The 24,657-nt window shown below is 40.2% G+C and overlaps 1 long non-coding RNA gene across 1 annotated transcript; it reads right to left on the minus strand.

The window, feature by feature from the left end:
* Nucleotides 1-356: 356 nt before the first annotated feature.
* On the minus strand, nucleotides 357-13,600 carry LOC144589394 (uncharacterized). Its single transcript, XR_013545477.1, has 2 exons — nucleotides 10,294-13,600; nucleotides 357-2,582 (listed from the first exon to the last, which is right to left on the minus strand). It is a non-coding gene; the product is annotated as an uncharacterized LOC144589394 (long non-coding RNA).
* Between the last annotated feature and the right edge of the window lie 11,057 nt (nucleotides 13,601-24,657).

Raw genomic sequence — 24,657 nt, forward strand, 5'->3', positions numbered from 1 at the left:
GTAATGCCAATGTATGTGTACAGCTGTCACCTCTCCTCGAACTTGCCTTAGAAAGCCCTTGTGAGTGAGCGCTTCCGTGAATGCAAAATGTGATTTCATTGTGGCATTTGTTTGATACCTGTTGAATGATGGCTCTTACAAGAGTGTGATTGAACGTTAATGCATGTGCCCTCTCAGGGATACCAAGAGCTTGATTGTTCACTGTTTTCCAAGATATAGATCCTTTGCAGTGGTGGCTTCCTGCTCTTCTGCATTAATGCCAAGTTTGACCGTTCAGATAGCGTGTTTTTTTTTTAAACCAATGCTGGTATCTCCTCAGTAGGTTTTAGTATGGAAGCTACACAATCTCATTATTATTTTATTTTTTATTTCACCTTGTATATCGTCCCATAGCATACACATTCTCTGGGTGGTTTACATGTTAACACCCGTCTTGACAAATATTTGTGTGGAACTGAAAGCTCACCTCTGTGTGTGAGATTTTAGCAGTCTAGTGAAGATATTGCCTTCCTTATTTTTTTATTATACAATTATGGGAAATGTTCTAGATTTCCTGTTTTCTCAGCTCATGGAGAACTACCAGCCTTGCTTGGGTTAGAAATTTGTTAGTCCCAACTCATACTGTTTTGCTTCTCCCACACAACGTCAACTGTTTTACTTTCTCATTAATCTTCACTCCATATGCTTTAACTGAATAAAGTGATCAACTATAAGTGACTCACTGTGTGCCAGATAAACAAACAAAATTGATTTTATATATGTTGCTCACCTACTGTAGTACGCTCTGCACAGTTTTTCAGTAATTCTTGTGCTACTTCCCTAGCTGACACACAGCAATACTAAGGGAGTTGTGATGATTGAACTGCTGTCATGAGGGAGACATTTTGGCTGGTGTAAAGGAAATATTTTAAAAAAAACCCTTTGCAGATAGAACTGTTGAATAATAAGGAACAAGTGATAAACAGCATGGATACTCAGATTTCTGTTAGATAAAACTTTCTTTCTTTAGATAAGTACCCTGGCAATTTGGTCAAAACTTGGAAGGTCACCCTTAAGAATAACGAAATCAATAAAAACAGAAATATTGTGGCACCTTAAAGATGATCAGATTTCAGTATGAGGTTTCATTGCTTACAATTCATTTTTTCAGGCACATGGAGTGAAATACGTAGCCACAAGCTTGTACATAGTATACTGTACATTGAATGGCGAGGGTTGTGTGAAGAAAGAAAAATGCAGGCACAAAAATGAAATTCAAAATGGCAATAGTATTATTAACACAAATTTAAAAAATTGGACTATTGCTTCAGTAAATCTGCATTGTACACTAGATGTAAACCAGTGACTAAATATTTCACTCTCTGGTTGAAATCCTGTTGTGCAGCTCCATGTGTGCAATGTGAAGCTAACCAAATCTGAAACTTGCAGTTGAAGTGCTATTCATGAAGCACTTTCACACATATGCTGTGCAGTGGTTATAATGGGAACTGCACAGCCAGTTGTACAATTGAATTGCACAGTTCTCATTGCCTGGGCATAATGCCTGGCACACTTAGAAAGGCATCATTTTATGGCATGTGAAGATGAAGAGGATTTCAACTTCTATGTCCAAGGAAATGGACTAATCAGTGGAAGTTTGTAACTGAAATCCATTTCCCTTGAAGGTGCTACAATATAACAAAATATAAATCATCCCATTTATTGTCTCTTAGACCAGTGGTCCCCAACCTTGGGCCTCCAGCTGTTGTTGGACTTCAATTCCCAGAAATCCTGGCCAGCAGAGGTGGTGGTGAAGGCTTCTGGGAGTTGTAGTTGAAGAACATCTGGAGGCCCAAGGTTGGGGACCACAGTCTTAGACAGTCAGTTACTAAGGAACAGCCTGCCTGAAGAGAAAGGTCTTCACTTGCTTGTGGAAGGGCACCAAAGATGGACCAGCTTGGTTTCCTGAGGGAGGCAGTTCCAGAGTCTGGGAGCAGGGAGAAGCATACCTATGAGAGTGGTGGGACCAAGGGAAAGACCTTGCTTATAAAGCCATTTAGAGCTTTATAGATTAAAACCAGCATTTAAAAATGTGCATATTGCCATCCACACATCTTAAATTCTCAACTCGTTTGGGTAGAAAGCTCCATTAATCACAGCCACTTATTTGGGAATAAATATACAAAGCAAATACAGTTCTAGTCACAGAAAACATTGAGGTTTGCAGGTAGTATGCAGATTATTCAACCGAAGAGTTGCAAGTTGGCACTGCTATGTGTTCTTGGAGCATTTAAAGTCAATTTTCGTCCTAATTGAATGGACTTGAAGCATATCATTGAACCTTTTACCTTCCTGGGATAGAAGCATAGAACATTAGGAGAGTGACATACTTATTTGATAATTGAAGCAATCAAAGTAATGAGGGAAAGTTTTCCTACAGCAGTTGAGAAAAGCATGTAACTGCATGAAAACTAAATGTAGCATTAGCAGAGTGAATGAATAAATTAATGTTGGGCTCTTGGCAACTTTACCATCTTCCTGCTTGGTTTTTCAGGAGCAGGACCCAAAACCTTTGCTGTTAACATTCACAGTGTTGGAAACACCTTAAAGTTCAAAAACAAAGATGTGAATGATTATAAATGCTGACATAAATTGGAAGAGTCTCAAAGGTCATAAATCAGGGCATATGCTACTTGAAGTAGTCATTCTTACTCCCTTATATGTATTTTGTCCTCTCTGGTTGTGAGCTGGATGGTGCTTCATGTCATTTATCACTCTTGGATGCCATTCTATGGCTAGCTTTTAAAATCTGATTTCAAAATCCCTTAATAAGTTTTTCCCAAGGTAAAATATACCAGTGTGCCTTTTTCTTTTATTCACATATTCATTCTTAAGCATATTATATGGAGTACAAACAAGTGCAACGTTCATATTTTACTTGAGTCAGGAAAGGCAAGTGTCTTTTTCAGATTCAAAAAAATGATACAGAAACACCTGGCTTTATGATTTATATCTGTGCTTAAATCCTGAAAGCACTGGCATTTTATGGCTCTTTAGAGAGAAGGCAGGATCTACATTAGCACTTGTAAGTGTAATAGCTAATGCATTGCTGAACAAGACTTCAACCAAAAGAGCTTAAAATAAGATGTCAAAAATTGAGAGTAAAAGCATTAATTTTTTTTTTTTTTTGAAACAAGAAATGGGGTGATTGGTTCCATTCTGCTTGTATTTTTAGGTGAATAAACATGAAGTCATTTGTGGATACAAGACTTACTCTGGCTTTTTGCTTTCATTTGCCATCCCCTTTGCCAAGTGATGTTGGCAAGATTGAACCCTGAACGTCCGATACAGAAACCAAGTTTCATTCTGCTAAAAAATGCTGTCAGCTATGTAACTCCTGGGTATATTTTGTTCATTAAAGTTACTATTTCTTTTTAAGATTCAATATTATTTCCTAGAAATATTTTTTAACTTTTTCATTATATAAATTTCACTGAATAAGACTTTTTTCTCCTGAGCCTCTTGACACAAAGAGATAATGATTCCCTGGTTGTCGCTTGTACGGAACTGAGCTCTATATATGGCTATGATTTGTAACAACAAGCAAACATTCTACCAAATAGGTTGTTTTTTAAAATGATCAACCTGGGATTACCTCAGGAGATCTGCATGTGGATAAAGGATTTTCTGACAGATAGGCCACAGTCAGTAAGGATGGGATCTCACCATTCTTCTACCCTGGTACTAAGTACAGGAGTTCCCCAGGGCTGTGTGCTAAGTCCCTCTATTCCCTGTACACACATGATTGCACCCCACTGTATAACACCAATGCAATTATTAAATTTGTGGATGATACGACAGTGGTGGGGCTCATAAATAAGAACAATGAGTCTGCTTATAGAAAGGAAGTACAAAGGTTGATACTTTGGTGTAAAGAAAACCATCTCACACTTAACATCAAAAAAACTAAAGAACTCATAACTGATTTTAGGAGGAAGAGAAGTGTACAATTACCACTGTACATAAACGGTGAGGAAGTGGAGAGAGTTGGTAGTTTTAAATTTCTGGGTACTTACATCTCAGAGGACCTCTCATGGACTATAAATGCCAACATGCTAATGAAGAAGGCACAGAAGAGGCTGTATTTCCTGAGAATGCTCAGCAAGTTAAATTTATCTCAGCATTTACTTCTGTCATACTATCGTAGCACCATTGAGAGTGTCCTAACCTACGGCATTCTGGCATGGTTTGGGAGTAGCTCTGTAGCGGACAAAAAAGCTCTACAGAGAACCATTAAAATTGCCCAGAATACCATCGGGCCCCAGCTACCAACCCTGGATGACATCTTCACATCCCGCTGTCTAAGGAAGTCACACAGCATCCTGAGAGACTCTTCCCATCCTGCTTATAACTTTTTTGAACTGTTACCATCTGGCAGAAGATATAGAACAATTAAGACTCGGACCACATGTTTTCTCAATAGTTTTTATCCCAGAGCTATAATTGCAATTAATAATGAACTTAAAGACCACCAGTAGTGAATAATTAGTTGGACTGTGTTACTTGGCCTGCGGTGTAGATGTTTGTATTTTTAGTGGGGGATTTTTTAGTGGGTGGGGAGTGTTTGGGGAATTTTATGTGTGTGCATGTGTCTGGTCTCTGGGTGTCTGTGAATTTCGTTGTATGGGTATACTGTGTATATACTTACAATGACAATAAATTATTATTATTATTATTATTATTATTATTATTATTATTATTATTATTATTATTATTATTATTATTATTATTATTAAAATTAACGTATAGTTCTGGGTCTGTGGCCAAACAACAATATCGAGGTAGTCAGATCAGCTCACCCTCCACTCTGAAACTGGTGCTGTTGAATGCCAGGTCTGTATGTAATAAATGGCAGATTATTTATGATCTTATTCTGGAGGAGGATACAGACCTGGTGTGAATAACAGAAACGTGGATAGTCGGGGAGGGGGGTTCACCCCTGACACTGGCCTGTCCACCTGGTTATGCTGTCCAGCATCAAGGCAGACTGGAGGGGCGGAGGGGAGTAGCCATTGTATATAAAAACACTAAAGGTTGCTAGGGGCTCTATGGTGGTAAAGCTGAGTCTGGAGGCCCACCACATGTCGGTTGGGGCCAGGGATGGTATTGGGGTCTTGCTGGGTTACCACACTCCCCACGACCCAGCCATTTCCTTACCAGAGCTGGTAGACTGTCTCCGTGGCACTGTTGGAGTCCCCAAGGCTTTTGGTCTTGGGAGACTTCAGCATCCATGTGGAGGCAGAGACTTCCAGTCCAGCTCTTCAGTTCTTGGAAACCATGGCTTCCTTGAACGTGTCCCAACATGTCAGCAGACCCACACACATGGGTGGTCATATGCTAGACCTGTTTTTTTCTGCCAATTCGAGCAAGCGTGGTCTGATGGTGTCGGTACCCTTTTCATGGTCAGATCACCACCTAATAAAATGTAATCTCTCAGTGGCTCTCCCTCCTTGCAGGGAGCATGGGCCTATTTCTATGGTCAGCCCTCGAAGGCTACTGGATCCCATAGGATTCCAGATTGCCATGAGAGGGATTTCAGCTGACCGGACTGATGCTCCTGTTGAGGCTCTCGTCGATGGATGGTTTACCGCCCCCACCAGGGCTGTAGACATGATCACTCCTAAATGTCCTCTCCAGTGCAGAGCTCGGCCTGCATCCTGGTTTAACCAGGACCTGAGAGTGATGAAGCAAACTAGGAGAAGGCTAGAGTGCAAGTGGAGAAGAGACCCGATGGTTCAGAATCGAGTAACCGTCAGGGTCACGACTAATCTTTACCTTGCTATGGTAAAGGCTGCTAGGTGAACACACTTCACTGACCGGTTAAGTGAAGCTTCAAATCAGCAGGCGGAATTTTTCCACGTAGTTTGTGACCTATCTGGAATTGGTCTAGGTGATGGGCCTCCCCCTAGTATCTCACCAAAACAATTTGAAGCATTTTTAAAATCTAAAGTGGAGGCCATCCACTGGGAATGTTTTCCTTTTTAGGATACAATGAGTCGAGCAGAGATGTCCAGCACTCCACCTTGCCTGGTGAGAATTGATCATTTTCAGCCGGTGACACCAGAGATTGTGGCACTTGATCGCTGTTGTGCCACCACCTCATTTCTTGACTCTTGCCCGGCCTGGCTAATCAAAGCAGCCAGGCCTGTAACAACAAAATGGCAACGGCAATAATCAGTGGGTCTTTCCTTGATGGCAGGGTTCCCCTTGCCCTCGAGGAGACACTCATTAGGCCCATAAGAAAGAAACTAAAATTGGCAGCGGACAATATTGGCAATTACAGGCCCATTGCCAACGTTTCTTTCATTAGCAATGTGGTGGAGAGGATGGTGGCCGACCAGCTTCAGGTGCATTTGGGTAAAACAAATGCCCTAGACCCTCTTGGTCCTCCTCGATATCTCAGCCGCCACAGTATCCTCCTGAGGAGGCTCTCCAAGTTGGGAATTGGTCTGGCGTTTGCTTGGCTCCAATCCTTGGAGGACTGTCCTCAGAGAGTATAGCTTGGGGAGAGGGTTTTGGCCCCATGGAACCTCAATTGTGGGGTCCTGCAGGGCTCGATCATCTCTCCAATGTTGTTTGATATCTATATGAGGCCACTGGGAGGGGTCATCAGGGGATGTGGGGCATCGTGCCAACAGTATGCTGATGACACACAGCTCTACATCTCCTTTTCTCCAACTACAGTGGATGCTGTTCTGTCCCTTCAGCACTGCTTGGAGGCTGTTCTGCAGGGGATGCAGGAAAATGGGTTGAGGCTGAACCCGAACAAGAAGGAGGTCCTGAGGGTGGGTGGCCCCACCACCAGCAGTTTGGGAAACTCCCTCTCATTTGGGCAGGGTGACTCTCACCACGAAGAGTGAGGTGCGTAGCTTGGGGATACATCTGGACCTGGCGCTCACCATGGAAACCCAGGTGGCATCAGTGGTCCGCTCCGCCTACTTCCACCTTTGGTGGATTGCCCAGGTGCATCCCTATCTTGATGCTCGGGCACTCACCACTTTAGTGCATGCGCTTATAATCTCAAGATTAGACCACTGTAATACGCTCTACCTTTGAGACTGATGTAGAAGTTTCAAATAGTGCAGAATGTGGCAGCCAGACCTCTTAGTGGGGTGAGAAAATACCATCATATCCCTCCCACTCTAGCCGCATTGCACTGGCTGCCCATGTGCTTCCACGTTGATTTCAAAGTTTTAATGATGACATACAAAGCCCTAAATGGTTTAGGACCTTGCTATCTGATGGAACACTTTCTCCCACCAAAATCTACTCGTATCACTTGATCTAATCAGAAGGTGCAACTGAGGAGTCTAACGCCGAGGGAGGCCTGGAAGGAAAAAAAAAAAGAAACCGGGCCTTCTCGGCAGTGCCTTTCTCCCTAACAGGTTTCAAAGCATCCGCAATTGAAACCTGTTAGGGAAAAAGAAACCAATTTCTTCGTCACTGGGAGAACTGTCATAAGTTTAAAGCTCTCTCCAGCACCTTTAAAAATATTCCAGATGGGGTGTAAAGGTATAATGTCTTATGAGGAGGGTCTGAGAAGCTACGTCCAGTTCTTTATGTCAATTAAGTCAATCAAAGACTTCCATGTGCTCCCTTCCTCCTGGCAGATTTAGGAACGAGAGGATAGAAATCAAAAGTTCTGTTTACATCTGAGTCTATTGTTGTTATTGCTATCGTTTTAACTGTCTTTAATAGTTCAAGTTTTCCTTCTGGAACTATTAAAAATAGTTAAGATATTACCAAAACTGTTATTTTTATTTCAAAATTTACTAATCTTACTAAATTATAAATACTTCAAGGACCTGGACAGCCTGATTTTGGAATTTGTATGGAAGGCCAAGAAACCAAGAATAAAACTCAGAATATTGCAAGACTTCAAAGAAAGAGGCGGTTCAGGATTACCAAACTGGCTATTATATTGTAAGGCATGTGCCATAGTCTGGATTAAAGAATGGATAACATTAGAAAATCAAAGATTATTGAAATTGGATGGTCATGACTTGAAAATAGGTTGGCATGCATATGTGTGGTATTGGAAATGCAAAGAACAATCACATTTCTCAGAACATATTCTGAGGAAGGCACTCTGTTTAGTATGGCAAAAATTTCAAATACAAACCTACAAGAAAATTTCAATATGGGTAGCACCAGTAGAAGCATTTACACTGAAAGTATTGAATCAGAAGGGGGGCGTTACTCACGTACAGACTTTTTAACTAAAGACCAGAATATGAAAGATAAACAAGATCTAAAGAAACTGGGCCTTGCTACAGATTGGTGGTCAATTATGAAATTAGAATCGAGATACAAAAAGGATAAAATTATGGGCTTCTTTGAGGGCAAAGTCCAGGTGAATTAATTATGAATTTACACCAATGAGAAAATAATTTTAAAAGATGTATACAAATTTATTAGAATACGATTTAGACGATGAGATAGTGAAGGAGGCAATGGTAAAACGGACACCAAACTTTGGGTACAATATTGATATTGATGAATGGACAAATGTGGAAAGAGAATCATAAAAATGATTAAGCCAGTGAATCTTAGAGAAAATATCCTTAAAATGTTTCATAGATGGCACTTTACTCCTGTACATTTGGCAAAAATGTCAGAAGGGATCAGTAATGTTTGTTGGAAATGTTAAAAAAAATCCAGGGACTTATTTTCATATGTGGTGGTCATGCGAAGAAGCAACAAAATTTTGGATACAGGTTTGGGAAATGGCAAAAGAGATTGTTTGACAAAAAATAAGTTTTAAACCTGAAATGTTATTGAATGTGATGCCAGAAATTATTGATAAGAAAATAAAATATAGTCTACTGTATATACTCACAGCATATGGGCCCAAAAATGGAAGAATGTAAAGACACCAACGTTGGATGAGAAGCTATTGGATATTGCAGAACTAGATATGCTTTCAGAGGCACTACAGGATCAACAAAGAGACTTTGTAAAGCAAAGCTGGAAGTTGATATATAATTGGGCCGAGAAAAAGACAGGAACTTAGGGGAAAAATCAGTTTATAGCAAGCCAGTGAGAACCAGAGCCTTTGAAGATACTCCAATGACCAGATGACGGTGAAATCTCTGATCCATAGGGGAAGGTTAGATGTTTAGTTTGTAATGTTTTTTGTTAATTAATTGTTAGAGTCTTAATGTTTTTAAGTTTGTATAAATTAAGCAAATTCAGCTTCTTAAACAATGCCACAATAATCAAAACCAGCTCTGTCTCACCCTGGGGAAATGCTGTCTTGCCTAACTGTAGAATAAATGCGTAGAATCTCTTCCTATAATCATTTATAGAGAGAATAAAGTTTTAAGATGTAATTTATTTACTTTCGCATGCTCTGCCATTGAACTGATTTCAGTAAATTGTACTTTTGGAAGCCTTCTTTCTGTATGCATTAGGAAATACTTGTGCCAAGTTTGGCATGCACAACTTATAACTTCACTAGCCAACACAATTTCAGTTTTGTCACATGCTTGAAGAATAAGTGGTGCTTTGAGACTTATTTTGTTATTGGGGCAGGGGAGACCTTCTTTTTTAAGATACTGAGATGTTGTAAAACTGATCTATTTGGTTATTGTTTTAGAATGTTGGTTTGAACATCCTTGAAATGTTTCATCTTGTCCAGATATGCTTCTATTTCTTTTTAAATCTTCTTTTTCTCCTCCTCCCCTCACCGCCTGTGACTGGCTGATATTTCTTCAACTCAAGCAGAATGCTGCTTAATAAACTGGAATGGATGGTTAATGGAATTTCCTTAGTAGGGGATAGCTAGAAATCTTTCTTTCTGAATAAAATGCCCACCAGAATTTGGGAAACTGTGACATACACACCTCAGCTGAGTACAGTGGTACCTCAGTTTGCAAACGTCTCAGTTTATGTAGTTTTTGGTTTAGGAACAGAAATCTATAGAAAAAAATGCCCTGGTTTACATTTTTCCTTTTTCCTCCCCACAGTACGAAAGGGTTTTCCCAGGGCGCCGCCCTTTTCCTAGCGCAATTGGTGTATCGGTTTAAGAAATTTCCGCATTATGTAATGTTGTGTAGCATGGATTAATTTTGTAAACCAAGGTACGCCTGTATGTGTTCACATGCAAAACAGAAGGCAATGATAAAGTCAAACTAGGTGTTCAGGGGAATGTTAACATGTTTTAACAGTTAGCACATTTTCCCTCCCAACAATGGAGTTTTCTTTGAGATACAGGTATTAGTAATCAGATTTGCAAATTAAGCTCCTGATTACCTTCAGGTGAGTTACGTTGGAAGTTCACTCCCCTGCTGTGCATTCCAGAACAGCCAGCCTTGTGGCCTTGGGCGAACAGCACAGTCTCTGGGTACCCCCTAGAAGAAGGGAATGGTAGACCACTTTCTATCTAGAAAACTCTGAGCAGGGTTTAATAAATCAGAATTGACTTGACAGCATACAATTATTTACCTTCCACTGTTGAATCACAAAACAAAATATGCTATATGTTATATACATGTAGAAAATAATGGGCTATCACAAAGAGATGTCTTTTATAGCTAGAGGGAAGCACACTTCTAAATATGTGTTAAGCATGTCACATAGTTTGACCCTAAGAAAGAGAGAGATCAGATGGATTTGGACCACCACATGTAAACAGGAAAGTCTTAATCGTAGGGCACCCACCCAAATTTGTCCTTTACCATTGAGTCCATTGGATCCTCCCACCAAATAGTCCCAATTCAGAGTCAGGTTGCATATATTTTCTTGGAAATAGGAAACTGATATTTGGTGGCATGCTGGATATTTAGGTGTGGTGTATACTTCAGCCCTGAAATGCTGAATACATGCTATTCGTCAGGAAAGACACTGCTAGGCTTTGTTTTCTGTCTAACTATAAAACACCTTCATATGTTTCCTTATATAACTTCATCCTAACTCTTGTTTTGGATTTCATAGAATATATGACCACAGATAATTGAAAGTTGGTTGACAATATCTGACTAGCGAAGTGAGCACCTTCCCGGCAGTACTGTGTCTGCTGAATAATGTACTTTATAGTGCACTCTTCATGCATGAGAGGATGTGCACATTAATGCACATTCATAAATCAGAAGATTAGGCAGTGCCTGATGTGTTCTAAAGTCTACAGAGGCTACTTGACATAAAACTGCTTAGTACTCCTGGGATTCATTGTTCACAGTTTTAAAAGGGTTATATATTTTTGGTGACATTCACATCTTACACTTCTGAGCATTCAAATGCACTCTGAGGGAAATGAGGCCTCAAGGTTGATCTAGAGCATTCACCCTCTTTTTCTGTCATCCATGTCATCCCATAAGGAAAATTGAAGAACAGTTGCAGGAAAAAAACAGCTGAAAAGAAGCCAGGGATATAATAGAGATGTTCAGCCTTCTGGTAATAAAAATACGCCTTCCAACTCTATCTATATAAATCTGAAGCTGGGAGGACTAATGACCACCAAGAGATGCAGCCCATTTGCAGGTTAGTCATGTGCACTGCTGCCTGTATGTCTCAGGCTCAATCTATGAGGCCAGTGGGACTATATAATAAAGCACTTTTTCATACAACAACTTAAATGCTCTTGCTCTTCCTCCTCTCTCTGTATGTTGTCATCAAGATATAGCCTGCTAAAGAATTTTGTTAGCAAACTCATGAAGGCTTTGTACAATCTGGGGAATGTTTTGCAAATAAGAGCCACAAAACAAAACTCTGAACTGCATCATGTTAATATGGGAAGATTTAGAAGTAAAGTGAATGTCATGTGCCTTGGATCTCTTTCCTCATTAGCCTCCATGAAGGCAACAGGGCATCCATTTGATCTGCACATCAGCTGAGCTTGCATTGATGGGACATAAAAGTACTGACTTAGCCATTTCACATGCTCCACCCTAATTAGTAATTAATAATTATGTGCAGCCAAGTCAGTTCTGTCTTATGGCAACTTTTTCCTGGGTTTCCTAGGCATAGAGAACTGGGTGTGGTTTACAATTCTTTTCGAGGATTTCCTGAGACCGTGTTGCTGGCCCAGTGCTACATGGGCTGGCTCTTCTCCTGAGAGGTACAGTGAGAATCCAATTCCCAACCTCTGGCTCCACAGTAACCCAGCTCACTGCACTATCAATCTTAGAGCTTGGGGGAAAAAATACACTTTGGACTACAGGTTCTAGAATTCCTTGGATATTATGGCTATTGCCTACAAAGAAGTTACTTTCCTAAGTTGTGTTTTACTTCCATTAATTAGTCAATCAGCGTTTGCTTCCATGTAGAGTCAGAGAACTACATAGTATGGTTAAGTTCAGGCAAATGGTAGTTAGCTGAAGTGCTGGTGTCTTCTGTTTCTCTGATCTAGACTATGTTGCAAACTATGATTCCCAGTATTCCTAGAGTTCAAGGTTTTTGTACGATTGTGTAAACAAAATTGCATCGCCCCTGCCCAACAGGGAATTATCAATAGATTTAGGACAGCCACAAAGCTTGTAGAAGCATTTTAGAAAATCTTGAAGAGGGGAATCGCTAAGGAGATCTCACACAAATAGCCTGGTGAGGACTGAATTCACTCAGTTTCCACAACATGTTGGCTGATGCTTTTGGTTAGAAAATGGGGAGGGAAGAATGAATTGAACTAAATGAGATCTACAACAGGAAGCATTCTACACTGTGCCATTTTCTTGCAGGCTCCACTCATGCAACTCTGTTTTTCTTCAATTCAATGTAATAGAAATATGCACAGTGCATTTCTGATATTGTGGAGAAACTGAGAATAAATTTACATAGGAAGGGTAACCAATATTTTGAGCATTTTGAAAATGCACTGTCTTCCTTGCCTCTTACTAATGTAAATCAATTCAGTCTGATTTGTTTATGGAGGAATATTTTACTTGTCCTACAGAACAGGGGAACTAAAATTTTGCACATAGTATTGAAAGCTGCTCATAGTTTATATGCAAATACCTTACAGTCCATGGTAATGTGTCAAAGCACTGAGGCTTTCCATTTATGAAATGAAAAAATTATCTCTGCTGCAGCAAAGGAAGTACAATGCAAACAGAATGGTAATTATTAATCACTCCTGTGCTGCAGGAATGTGTTTCAATTTCTCTTTTTACAAAATAATAACAGTAAAATAGCCTAAGCACTCAAGGGATTACAATGCATTCTCAAAAGAGACGAATTTCAAAGGGGAAGTGAAATACTATGTATTTTAAAAGATCATTTCAGGAGTAATATGCCCTTTTAAAAAAATCAATGTGCGGTCTAAATGTGTTTTTACATTACAAATAGGGTTGGCCAATACCCATTTTCTCAACAGAGAAAATGTTTCTTTTATCTTTGCCAGGTATATCCTGTCTACCTTCCAAGTGTCTCTGGCAAATTCGAGAGGCAGATGTTGCTTGTGCGCCTCACAGTTTCCCTGTGTCAGGGCTGTGCTGGCCACACAGCCAAACTTATAGCTCACTAAATAGCCCACCACCCTGACATGGTGCAAGCACAATCCCATTGCTTGTGCTGAAGCAAGATTCAACTGCTAGTCCGGCCAGCATCTGCTGGTGAAATTTATGTAGACTGTTATGTTTTCCTCAAATGTCATCAACTGTCCTTGATGCAGGGAAACTGCATATGAGCTCCCTACTGAAATAAAATGGCCACCCGTATAGGCTGGAAGAACAGCAGAATTGTTAATGACTTGTATTTCTGCTTTTCCTGCTTCAGTTATCATGAGAGAAGCGGAAATGAAAAATCACACTTTATTTTTGCATGGAACAGATCCCACTGTAGGATTTTCAGCCAAAATCATCATCATCATCATCATCATCATCATCATCATCATCATCATCATCATCATCATCATCATCATCATCATCATCATCATCACAGTAGTTCCACATGCAGTATTGCACAGCCAAAACTCATTGACATTGAGAGAATGTCCTTGTATTTTATGAAGAGATAATACTGCAGAGAATGTACCTGTCTTACAACTGTGTGAAACTGGCAAATAGCAGATTAAATATGTTTAGGCTGTAGCCCTCTGCCAGTGAATTCAAAAGAATTTATTGTTGAGAGGGCATTATGGGATTGCACTGTGAATAATCCATGACATGAATACTCTGTGCACATTAAACCATGACAGTGTTTAATCATTTGTGAGGTTTGGACTGTGGCATCTGGTTAACTAATTGTTTTCAGGATTTCCTGTAAAGACCTCTTTTAGTATTGCTATCCTTTATAGCAGAACAAAGTTATGATTACCATGCTATCTTCTAATTACAAGAATTGGTCAACTCTGTATTTCCTAGTGCAGAGTGTATACATTTAAACCATCCCAATGTTATGACTTTAGCTCCTTTGGTATTTTTTTTTGGGGGGGGGTGCTACAGAATTTGAGTTGTAACATCAGATCCAGACAGTAAAAAAAATTCCAAAACCAAGTAATTTTTACCACAGTCACTCTCTAATCCTATGTAGTTACTGTATAAAGAAAAGAAGAAGGGACATGAAAAGGCATGTTAAGTACTTGTTTTAGGTACTCAGTCCTAAGTATTTAGAGGGATCTTTCTTTCCCCTTAAAACCAATTTCTTTACTTTGAATCTTACTGTCCCAGACATAATGGCGTAAACTGGGATTAATCTGGGCCTTGTACTGCATTAATTTTTTACATATAAGATACAACATATAAAGCTATTTCGGATTTGCCAATTGATATTCCACACCAAATGGGATATGATTCTGGGTTTTTCTCCTGTAAAGTGACAAACTGAGTGCTAGTAGGGAGTTTTGAAGCTTTTGGATCCTGTTTAGTAAACAAAGACTGTCTGCTTTTCACGTTTATCTGAACATCTGCATAGTCACAGAAATACACCTATCTATATGAACAGACGAACTAAAGTGTGTAAAGCATTCTTGCCATTAATGTGTGTATTGTAACATATCCTTTTAATTGTATGGTACATTTTTATCATTATCTGGAATAGCTTCATCTTTAACATTCTCTGGAATATAGAGCAACCTGATTTATGTTTCCTGTGTTGATAAGAAGCAGACACTTTGCAGTGAGAAAAGCAATGCTCAGTATCATGTTTTCTTCCCTTTTGGTTATCATCTCTTCGGTAAGAGTGTCTCAAAAGAGCTACCACTGTCCCCTGTCTCTCAAGGAAATCAAGAGTTGCCTCCCTGTTAGCATCGCCCTCCCCCAGATAATCTCCAGAGCCTCATATTTGATAGAGACGTTTTCAAAACTGGAATAATTCCAAAATGATTCCCTGGGCAGCAGTCTAATGTCTCAGAAAACTGAGTACTTTTTCTGCTGTGGCCAAAAACAAGATAATGCCTCAATAAAAGCCTCTGTACTTTTCATCACTAGAGACTTTATGTACCCTATGCACTGTTTTCTATGAATATACTTAAACCAGACTGATTTGTTTTAAGGAGAAATAAGATAAAGTTTTACCAAAGGAAACTCAGATTAATGTGAAAGGTATCTGAAAGCCCTATTTCAAGCACATCTAGAAAGTGAGGCAACCGAATTGGACACCCATTTGTTAAACTACTCATTATGTTACTCATTATATTTTTGTTATGGAGGGATCTTATCTAAAGCAGTGAGAAAATAGTCTGACATTTGGAAGGAAATCTTTTAAAATGCTCCCAGAGTAGTGGGACCATAATCAGATAATTTTCAAAAGGGATGTTGTTGCTCCATTGTCACTCCAAAAATTAACACACTACAAGCAGTATTATTAACTTATAACATGTCATTTCCGTGCTCTGTTCTGTTTTTACTGTTACACAGATGGATGCAGTAGATTAACGTGTCTAGTTCTCAGGAATAGATTTTTATTTCCAGATTAATTCTTTGGAGGGTCTTTTGGTGGACAGTCTTCCTTAGCTAGTTTAATTTCTATGGAAACAGGCAGAGAAGAATTTGGGTCTAAACACTTGCTACCCAGTACACAGAATGAAGTCATTATTGAATTGACATTCCTTTCAATTAATAAGAATTGTTCTTGTATGTACATCAGGTAGCTAGAGGCCATATATATCACAGGGAGAACCAACACTCTGACTTATTGTTGCTTCCTGTCTTCATATTTTGTATCATATGAATCATACCAAACTTCAACAATATCCTGTAGGCCAGTAGAGCTACAGCCTTCACCATTGGAGGAGCACATGGTCCTCTGTATGGGAGGAGAAATGCTGGGGAGGGGCATTTTATTCTCCTTCGCCCTCACTTTCAAATTCATAATGATGCTTCTGTTTTTGTGACACCCTGCTGTCTAATACTAGAGTTGGTTTCTTCTTGATGTGCTAAAATACTGATCCATCCTGCTTCGGCAGCATGGCCCATGCTGCCTGGGAATGATGGGAATTTGCCTTACAAGATTTGTAAAGCAGGGGTTGTCAACCCCCAGTCTGCAGCCCGGTGCTGGTCTGTGGACTTGCCAGAAGTGGGCCGTGGATATGGATCTCCACCCCACGCTCACATGGTGGGCATGTTGTGCTCACGGGGGGCACAACATGCTTGCGCACGGTGCCCCTGCCCCCATACACATGGAGCTCGCTCCCCCCTGCCAGTCCACAGCCCCAAAAAGGTTGGAGACTGCTGTTGTAAAGGATAGTTTGAGGGAGTTACTGTATGATGTGAAGAGAAGGCAGTCTGAGAGCAGTCAGTGTTATCTACCTTGCTTTGTAGACTGAGAGAGAATGAAAATCAATTAACTACACCATCACTGCACCTTTTTAAGCGTGGTAGTGTGCAACTAAGGGAGGCAGCAGTTCTTTCACATATTAACAACCCTAAAGGTATTCTGAGAAAGATAAACAAAGATGATAGGTTGCTGTAGATAAAAAAGTAAAACACTCTACCTACCCACCCTGCAACATTTTATTGGAGTAAAGGACCTTGGTGGAGGCCATTGAAGGTAGTCATCTGTGCAGTGGCACTAGCAGATGCCATTCTGGAGACCCTGGGACAGCCAATATCCACTCAGCACAGAATTGATGCTGTTAAAAACTCATATGTCTCTGTGACAGTCACCTTTGGTTGGTGAGGGGATGAGCTGGAGGAATTTTAGAACTGATGCTTTTTGTTAATCAGACAATGACTTCCAATATGGTATCATTTAGTTCTGACAAGTTATCTTACTACTACCCCAACCATATGTGGTGGACTTGTAGAGTAGCGAAACAATATTGGATAGGAGTACATACTCTGTTACAAAAAATATTGCTTTGTAATGTTCCACTAACCCCAGAACTGTTTTTACTGAGCATTATACCAGACAATATAGATAAGACAAAGAGCTACTTAGTTATATATATTGCCACTGCAGCCCGAATTCTTTATGCCAAGAATTGGAAGAAACCGGTGATACGGAAACAAGAGGAACTTAGTGAGAAGATACGGGAAGCGGCAGAAATGGATATTTTATCAGAAGTGTTGAAAGACTGTCCAATACAAAAGGCAACTGAATGATGGGATTTATTAAATAAATGGCTTGAGTCACCAGATAGTGCTTGAATAACATAGATTTAAACAAGGATGTAAATGTAAGTTAAAACCTGGAGGGCAATCAAATTGTAGAAAAGCGGAAAGTCAATTTGATATTGCAACATGAATGGATTGGATGTCAGTACATTTTGTGTTTCTCCTCCCCCTCCTTCCCCCGCATATCCCCCTTTACCTTCTGTAACCCCTACCTTATCCCCACTTATTAACAAAACAAAACAAAAAAAGAATACAAGTCCAAACAGGCAAGTAAGAACTGAGCTCTCTGCGAACTAAGCTCAATAGGCAAGTGACACTGAGCATAGAGGAAAAATGTGGAAATACCCGGATGGGGGAGTGTCCACACTGGAACGTTGTGTTGCAGGATCTATCTCTGCTTTAATAAAGGGCAAAGAAAGTGGTTTTGCTGTGTTTGTGTTTAGTCGTTTAGTCGTGTCTGACTCTTCGTGACCCCATGGACCAGAGCACGCCAGGCCCTCCTGTCTTCTACTGCCTCCCGGAGTTGTGTCAGGTTCATGTTGGTTGCTTCGCAGACACTGTCCAGCCATCTCATCCTCGGTCGTCCCCTTCTCCTCTTGCCATCACACCTTCCTAACATCAAGGTTTTTTCCAAGGACTCTTTTCTTCTCATGAGATGGCCAAAGTACTGGAGCCTCAGCTTCAGGATCTGTCCTTCAAGTGAGCATTCAGGGTTGATTTCCTTTAGAACTGATAGGTTTGTTCTCCTTGCAGTCCAGGGGATTCTCAAGAGCCTCCTCCAGCACCACAATTCAAAGGCATCAATTCTTCGGCGGTCTGCTTTCTTTATGGTCCAGCTCTCACTTCCATACATCACGACAGGAAAAACCATAGCTTTGACTATTCGGACTTTTGTTGGCAAGGTGATGTCTCTGCTTTTCAAGATGCTGTCAAGATTTGTCATCGCTTTCCTCCCAAGAAGAAGGCGCCTTTTAATTTCAGGGCTGCTGTCTCCATCTGCAGTGATCATGGAGCCCAGGAAGATAAAATTTGACACTGCCTCCATATCTTCCCCTTCTATTTCCCAGGAGGTGATGGGACCAGTGGCCATGATCTTAGTTTTTTTTATGTTGAGTTTCAGACCGTTTTTTGCACTCTCCTCCTTCACCCTCATTACAAGGTTCTTTAATTCCTCCTCACTTTCTGCCATCAGAGTGGTATCATCTGCATATCGGAGGTTGTTGATATTTCTTCCGGCAATCTTAATTCCGGCTTGGGTTTCTTCCAGTCCAGCCTTCCGCATGATGTATTCTGCATATAAGTTAAATAAGCTGGGGGACAATATACAGCCTTGACGTACTCCTTTCCCAATTTTGAACCACTCAGTTGTTCCATGACCAGTTCTAACTGTTGCTTCCTGTCCCACATATAGGTTTCTCAGGAGACAGATAAAGTGGTCAGGCACTCGCATTTCTTTAAGAACTTGCCATAGTTTGCTGTGGTCCACACAGTCAAAGGCTTTCGCATAGTCGATGAAGCAGAAGTAGATATTTTTCTGGAACTCTCTGGCTTTCTCCATAATCCAGCGCAAGTTAGCAATTTGGTCTCTAGTTCCTCTGCCTCTTCGGAATCCAGCTTGTACTTCTGGGAGTTCTCGGTCCACATACTGCTGAAGCCTACCTTGTAGGATTTTGAGCATAACCTTGCTAGCGTGTGAAATGAGTGCAATTGTACGGTAGTTGGAGCATTCTTTGGCACTGCCTTTCTTTGGGATTGGGATGTAGACTGATCTTTTCCAATCCTCTGGCCACTGTTGAGTTTTCCAAACTTGCTGGCATATTGAATGTAGCACCTTAACAGCATCATCTTTCAAGATTTTAAATAGTTCAACTGGAATGCCATCACCTCCACTGGCCTTGTTGTTAGCCATGCTCTCTAAGGCCCACTTGACTTCACTCTCCAGGATGTCTGGCTCAAGGTCAGCAACTACATTATCTGGGTTGTCCGGGATATCCAAATCTTTCTGATATAATTCCTCTGTGTATTCTTGCCACCTCTTCTTGACGTCTTCTGCTTCTGTTAGGTCCCTTCCATTTTTGTCTTTTATCATGTTCATCTTTGCGCAAAATGTTCCTCTAATATGTCCAATTTTCCTGAACAGATCTCTGGTCTTTCCTTTTCTGTTATCTTCCTCTATTTCTTTGCATTATTTTAAACAAGCCACTAGGTGGCAATAGAGGATTTTTAAAATATTTCATTGCCTAACACAACAACAGTATCTGAAGCTCAGATGTTCTTGTAGTACATTTCTACCTAGCTTTGTGCTCTTCCAGCTGAAATATGCTGTCAGATAGTTATACAGTACGATACTTTTAGTTTGGCATTCACCAGTCAGCTTTTTATGTTATGAGTCACTCAACTGAGCTGTAAGTAGAACTGGTTGGGGTGTTGCTTAATTTAAATATTGAAGTAGCACATTTCTTTTTAATGTCTGACTGACTTTTTATTCAGAATGTTTCCATTCGGGATCCAACCATTAAGCATCCTTTAGAGTCAAGCTATCTGTGTCTGTTTGTGCACATATACAGAAACCAATGTTTTCCTAAATTGTTCAGCTGTTTTAAATAGGAAACGGAGTTCTCCTCCTGTCCCACATTATATGTCCTTGTATGGCAATTTGGTGTGCCTGTGACAGTGCACCCAGTGAACAATCACACCAGTCAGCATGACTGTCCCCCTTACAAGCAACAACAGTGTGGTGCTAATGGCAGCCTCTCTAGTGCCTCTATGCCCTTTCCTGCACACGGCCAAAGAAGAACAGACAAGCTCTAGTTATACTGGCTGTTTTTTGAATGGCTCACTCTGGGGGATCCTTGGAGCCTTACAAATTGTCTATGTCATTGAACAAGTGATTTTCTCTCTTGCCCCTCCCATACTCTCTCAGCATTTAAAAAATAGATACCTTCACTACCCAGTACATATTCTCTTTCCAAGGGTTTTTCTTTTCTTTTCAAAAACTGGTGTAAACCTTGGGGTTCCCTTGTAAGCATTCTGCTACTTTCCTTTTGATCCAATCCATGGCAGTGGCTTTGGCTGGAGGCAGATTCTCTACTGGCCCATTAAGAGAAGGCACAAAAAAAAGATTTTTGATTTGTAATTGATGCAGGGCACCAGCAGAAGTTCGTATACAGGTTTTTAAAAACAGATTTCATTTCCCCGCCGACCCTCTGCTGAGGAGCAGCAGAAGTGATTAATTTGCCAATATCCTGAAGTTGCTCATTTATTAAAGTACTTCCTAATATTGACAGGAGAGTGATTTCTGTGTGAACCATGGGGCTTGCCTAGATAGCTGTAATCAAGCCCGACCATTCCAAAGTGGCTCCTTCCTGCTAATGTAGCTGCAACCTTAATGTGTTTCTCTTTTTACTTAAACAGCACAGAAACAAAGAGCTCTAAGAATTAGACAGAAGACTGAACCATTCTTGATTTCTTTATTTAAGTATACATAAGAAGCAAGCAATGTGACTTTCTTACAACTCTTGAGACTGGGGTTTAAGTAGTGCCGCATAATTTGGTGTTTAAAGGAAGTCCCTCAAATGCAGTCTCCTTAGACTACATAACCGTACTGCTGTTTCTTTTGACTGTACTAGAATAGCTGTTCTTGTAATGATAGAAATGTTGCAGATGATGTTTCTCCTAGCATTGGAACAAAAAATGCATTTAGGCCAGGCTTTTCTCACATTGACTGGATTTTATGGATAGGCAGGATGGGATGAATTTTATGAGGGATTCACATGGTATCTTTCTCCTCTCATAACCTTCCACTTTTTCCATCTTCTTACTGCAGAAAATCTGTTACAGAGTAAAAGATTAAATAACTTCACAGTGCTTTCTATAACTATTGTGAGGAGTTTTCTTTCTGAAACCAGTCAAAGTAATGAGTGAAAATTCCATCTACCAAATCACTGTACTTCATGTCATTAAGGAGTGCATTGCAAATTCAGTGACAGACACATACTTTGCATACAAAATTCCCAGGTTTATTCTCTGATAGCTGCTGGGTAAAATGGTGATCATATTTACAAACAATGAAATGTTCTGGGATTGGAAAGGTCAGGTTTGCATTATTTTCTGTTGACTATATGATGTACATGTCAATGTGAATCAGCCCTGAGTTTCCCTTCCTGATCCGTCCTTTTTTCTCTGCTACTGGGGCTTCTACTTTAAAAAAATAATAATTCATTTCCATCTGTTCAGGCAGTGTGATCACTTGAGCCAATGCAATGGCTCAAGTAACTAGCTGTTCAAGCTTCCTCATTCAAGGTAAGGAGAAAGGAAATAAAGGGGCATTCACAGGGGTGTCAGTTCCTCTCAACTAAGCACCCATTGTTTACAGATTGGTTTTTTTATAAAAGGTTTGATGTTAGAACTGGTACACTAGAGCAGCTAGGAGGACAAACAAACAACCAACACAGGCAATGAGGAAGACATAGCGGAGAACATGAAATAGACAGCCAGCCCTTGTTTGTAGCTTGTTAAGGTAGCTATGTTGTAGCCATGCCTCCTGAAATCTAGATGTCTGTAACAGAACTGGTTTGATAAGGCGCTAACGAATGTAGATTAGCCATTTCCTTCTGACTCCAGTGTGATCCACTAAAGTGAATTTACCTGCCCAAACCCAACTTTCTGGGTGCAAATTCACGGTGATCACTGTGTATTTTTCCTGCTGTACAGTCACATTCTCAAGTTCGTGTCTGACACCCTGGAGATATGATTCCACTCTGTGCAGACCAGGTGTGGGAAACAGGTGCCCTGGCCGGTTTTGCAGGCCCAGGGCACTCTTGATCTTCCCCTCCCCCAATCCTTGGCTGGGGAGAAGGTTTGTTTAAAAAAAGTGAATTGTTAGTTAGACAAGGCACAGTCTCTTCTCAAAAGTTTTTTTTTTTAAGAAGTTGGAATGTGGCTTCATTGATGTCCAATTTTGTAGAGAATCTGTGGCCCATGGCAAGTTCGGGGAGAAATTGCCTTCTGTATCTCAGAAGTGGTTCACCACTGGAGTAGCAATACTGAGTTGCATGAGCTGATGACCTGACTTGATATAAATTAGCTTTCCTGTGTTAAAAGTGCAGAGAAAGTACCGTAGCTGACCCTGCTTTAGTGATAGTCTATTTAAAGTAGTGTCTTTATATTGGTCCATCTTTTGTTGCCAGATTATGCCAGTGGTCCTTGAGTTCATAAAGTAAAATATAATGTGGGAATTTTGGTGCTACAGATGCAACAGACTTGCTCTCCTGTATTGTGTATGCCCTATTTTAACTAAAACCAGGGCTTTTTTCAAAGTGTTACTAAAATGGCTTTAGTACAGTTGTGGGTTCTTTTGGTAGTTTTGCCAACAGGTAATGAAATCATAATTTCCCCAGAGTCATTAAGCTACCTCATAGGTAGAAAAGTAGAGAGACTAAAGGAGGGTGAGGTGGGGATAAAATGAGCATGTCAAATTATGGAATAACATGAACTGCTAATTTTCTTTTTTTACTAGAGTGTTTCTGAAATCCTATGAGTCACACAGAGACTGCCACGTGTCTTGTGGCAAAATAATGGCAATAAAACATTTATAGCACCCCCAATGTCACATTTTGAAATACAGAATAATCAACATACTTATTTATATGTCCTACGTGTTTTCATACTAACTTAAATGGAATGCATTATAGGTATTACAGCATATGAGTTACTTAGCAATGGATTTGACCTGTTGCTGATGTAAGACCTGAGTTTCGGAGGCAAAAAGCAGGTAGTTGTTCAGGTGTCTAATTGCTTATCTAAAATGATAAATTAGAGAGCATGTTGGAAAGGCCTTGCTCATACCACCAACTGGGCCATTAAATCAGCAGTTGGATGCACGCTGATGTACTTGGATTGGGCATATCAATGTGCTTACACAGTGCTGCCATTACTAGCCAGTTGAGAATGCTGGATTCCAGCTTCATGAATCATTACAGCCTTACAGTTCCTGACCCTCTTAAACACATTTGACGAAGAGGGCTTCCACAAGTTTGAGAAAATAGATTGTAATCCACAAAAGCTCATATTGAAATAAATCTGTTAGTCTTTAAAGTGCCACAACTCTCTTTTTTATTTCCCTTAAATATGATGAAGCAGACTAAGATGGCTATTTCTTTGAAAAGTTTTCAAAGGGAAAAAAACCTAGAATAAAAATCAAAGTATGTACTTCAAGATGCAAAAGAAAGAGCAGGCTTTGGACTTCTAGATTGGTTTTTATATTATAAAGCCTGTGCTCTAGTTTGGATAAAGGAATGGATAGTTTTAGAAAATGACAGAATATTAAAACTATTTATTTATTTATTTATTTATTTATTTATTTATTTATTTATTTATTTATTTATTTATTTATTTATTTATTTATTTATTTATACCCCGCCTATCTGGCCCACCGGACCACTCTAGAAGAACATGCTTTAAATCTAGGATGGCACACCTTCCTATGGTATGAAAAAGCAAAAGACAATAAACAATTTAAGAACCCTCTGATAAGGAAAGCTTAAAACTGGGTATGGACCGAGATCTGGGAAGAAAATTACCAAAAAGTTCCTGAATGGGTTTCATCAATGGAAGCAATTACACAACCAACATTAATGGAAAAGAAGAAACTCTTGAGATGCAGATCTGTAAAAAAGAGGACTTAAGTATGAAATCAAGGGAAGAGCTAGAATAACAAGGTACTATACTTGACTGGTGGACAAAAACTCAAATAGATTCCAGATATACAAGAGATAAAGCAGTAGGCTTTTGTAAAGAACAGATACCATTGGATAAGATACTTCTAAATGTAAAGGAAAAACTGGCCACAGACCGGCACCGGGCCGCAGACTGGGAGTTGGGGACCTCTGATCTAGAGAACATCTTATATATGTGGCCTGAGCCAGACTGGGCCATGTAGACAGATCTCCTGCCCCCCTGCAGTCACCCCCGCACAGCTGATTTGTGCATGTGCATGTGCTCTAACGCACCCATGCGAGCACACAAGTGCTCACTTGAGTGCCGCACCACCGTTTGTGCATGATCACAAGCATGCACTCCCACACAAGCACCACACCACTATTTGTGCACGCGCACACGCTCGTTCGCG

Source organism: Pogona vitticeps, chromosome 5, assembly GCF_051106095.1.
Source record: "Pogona vitticeps strain Pit_001003342236 chromosome 5, PviZW2.1, whole genome shotgun sequence".
Lineage (NCBI taxonomy): Eukaryota > Metazoa > Chordata > Lepidosauria > Squamata > Agamidae > Pogona > Pogona vitticeps.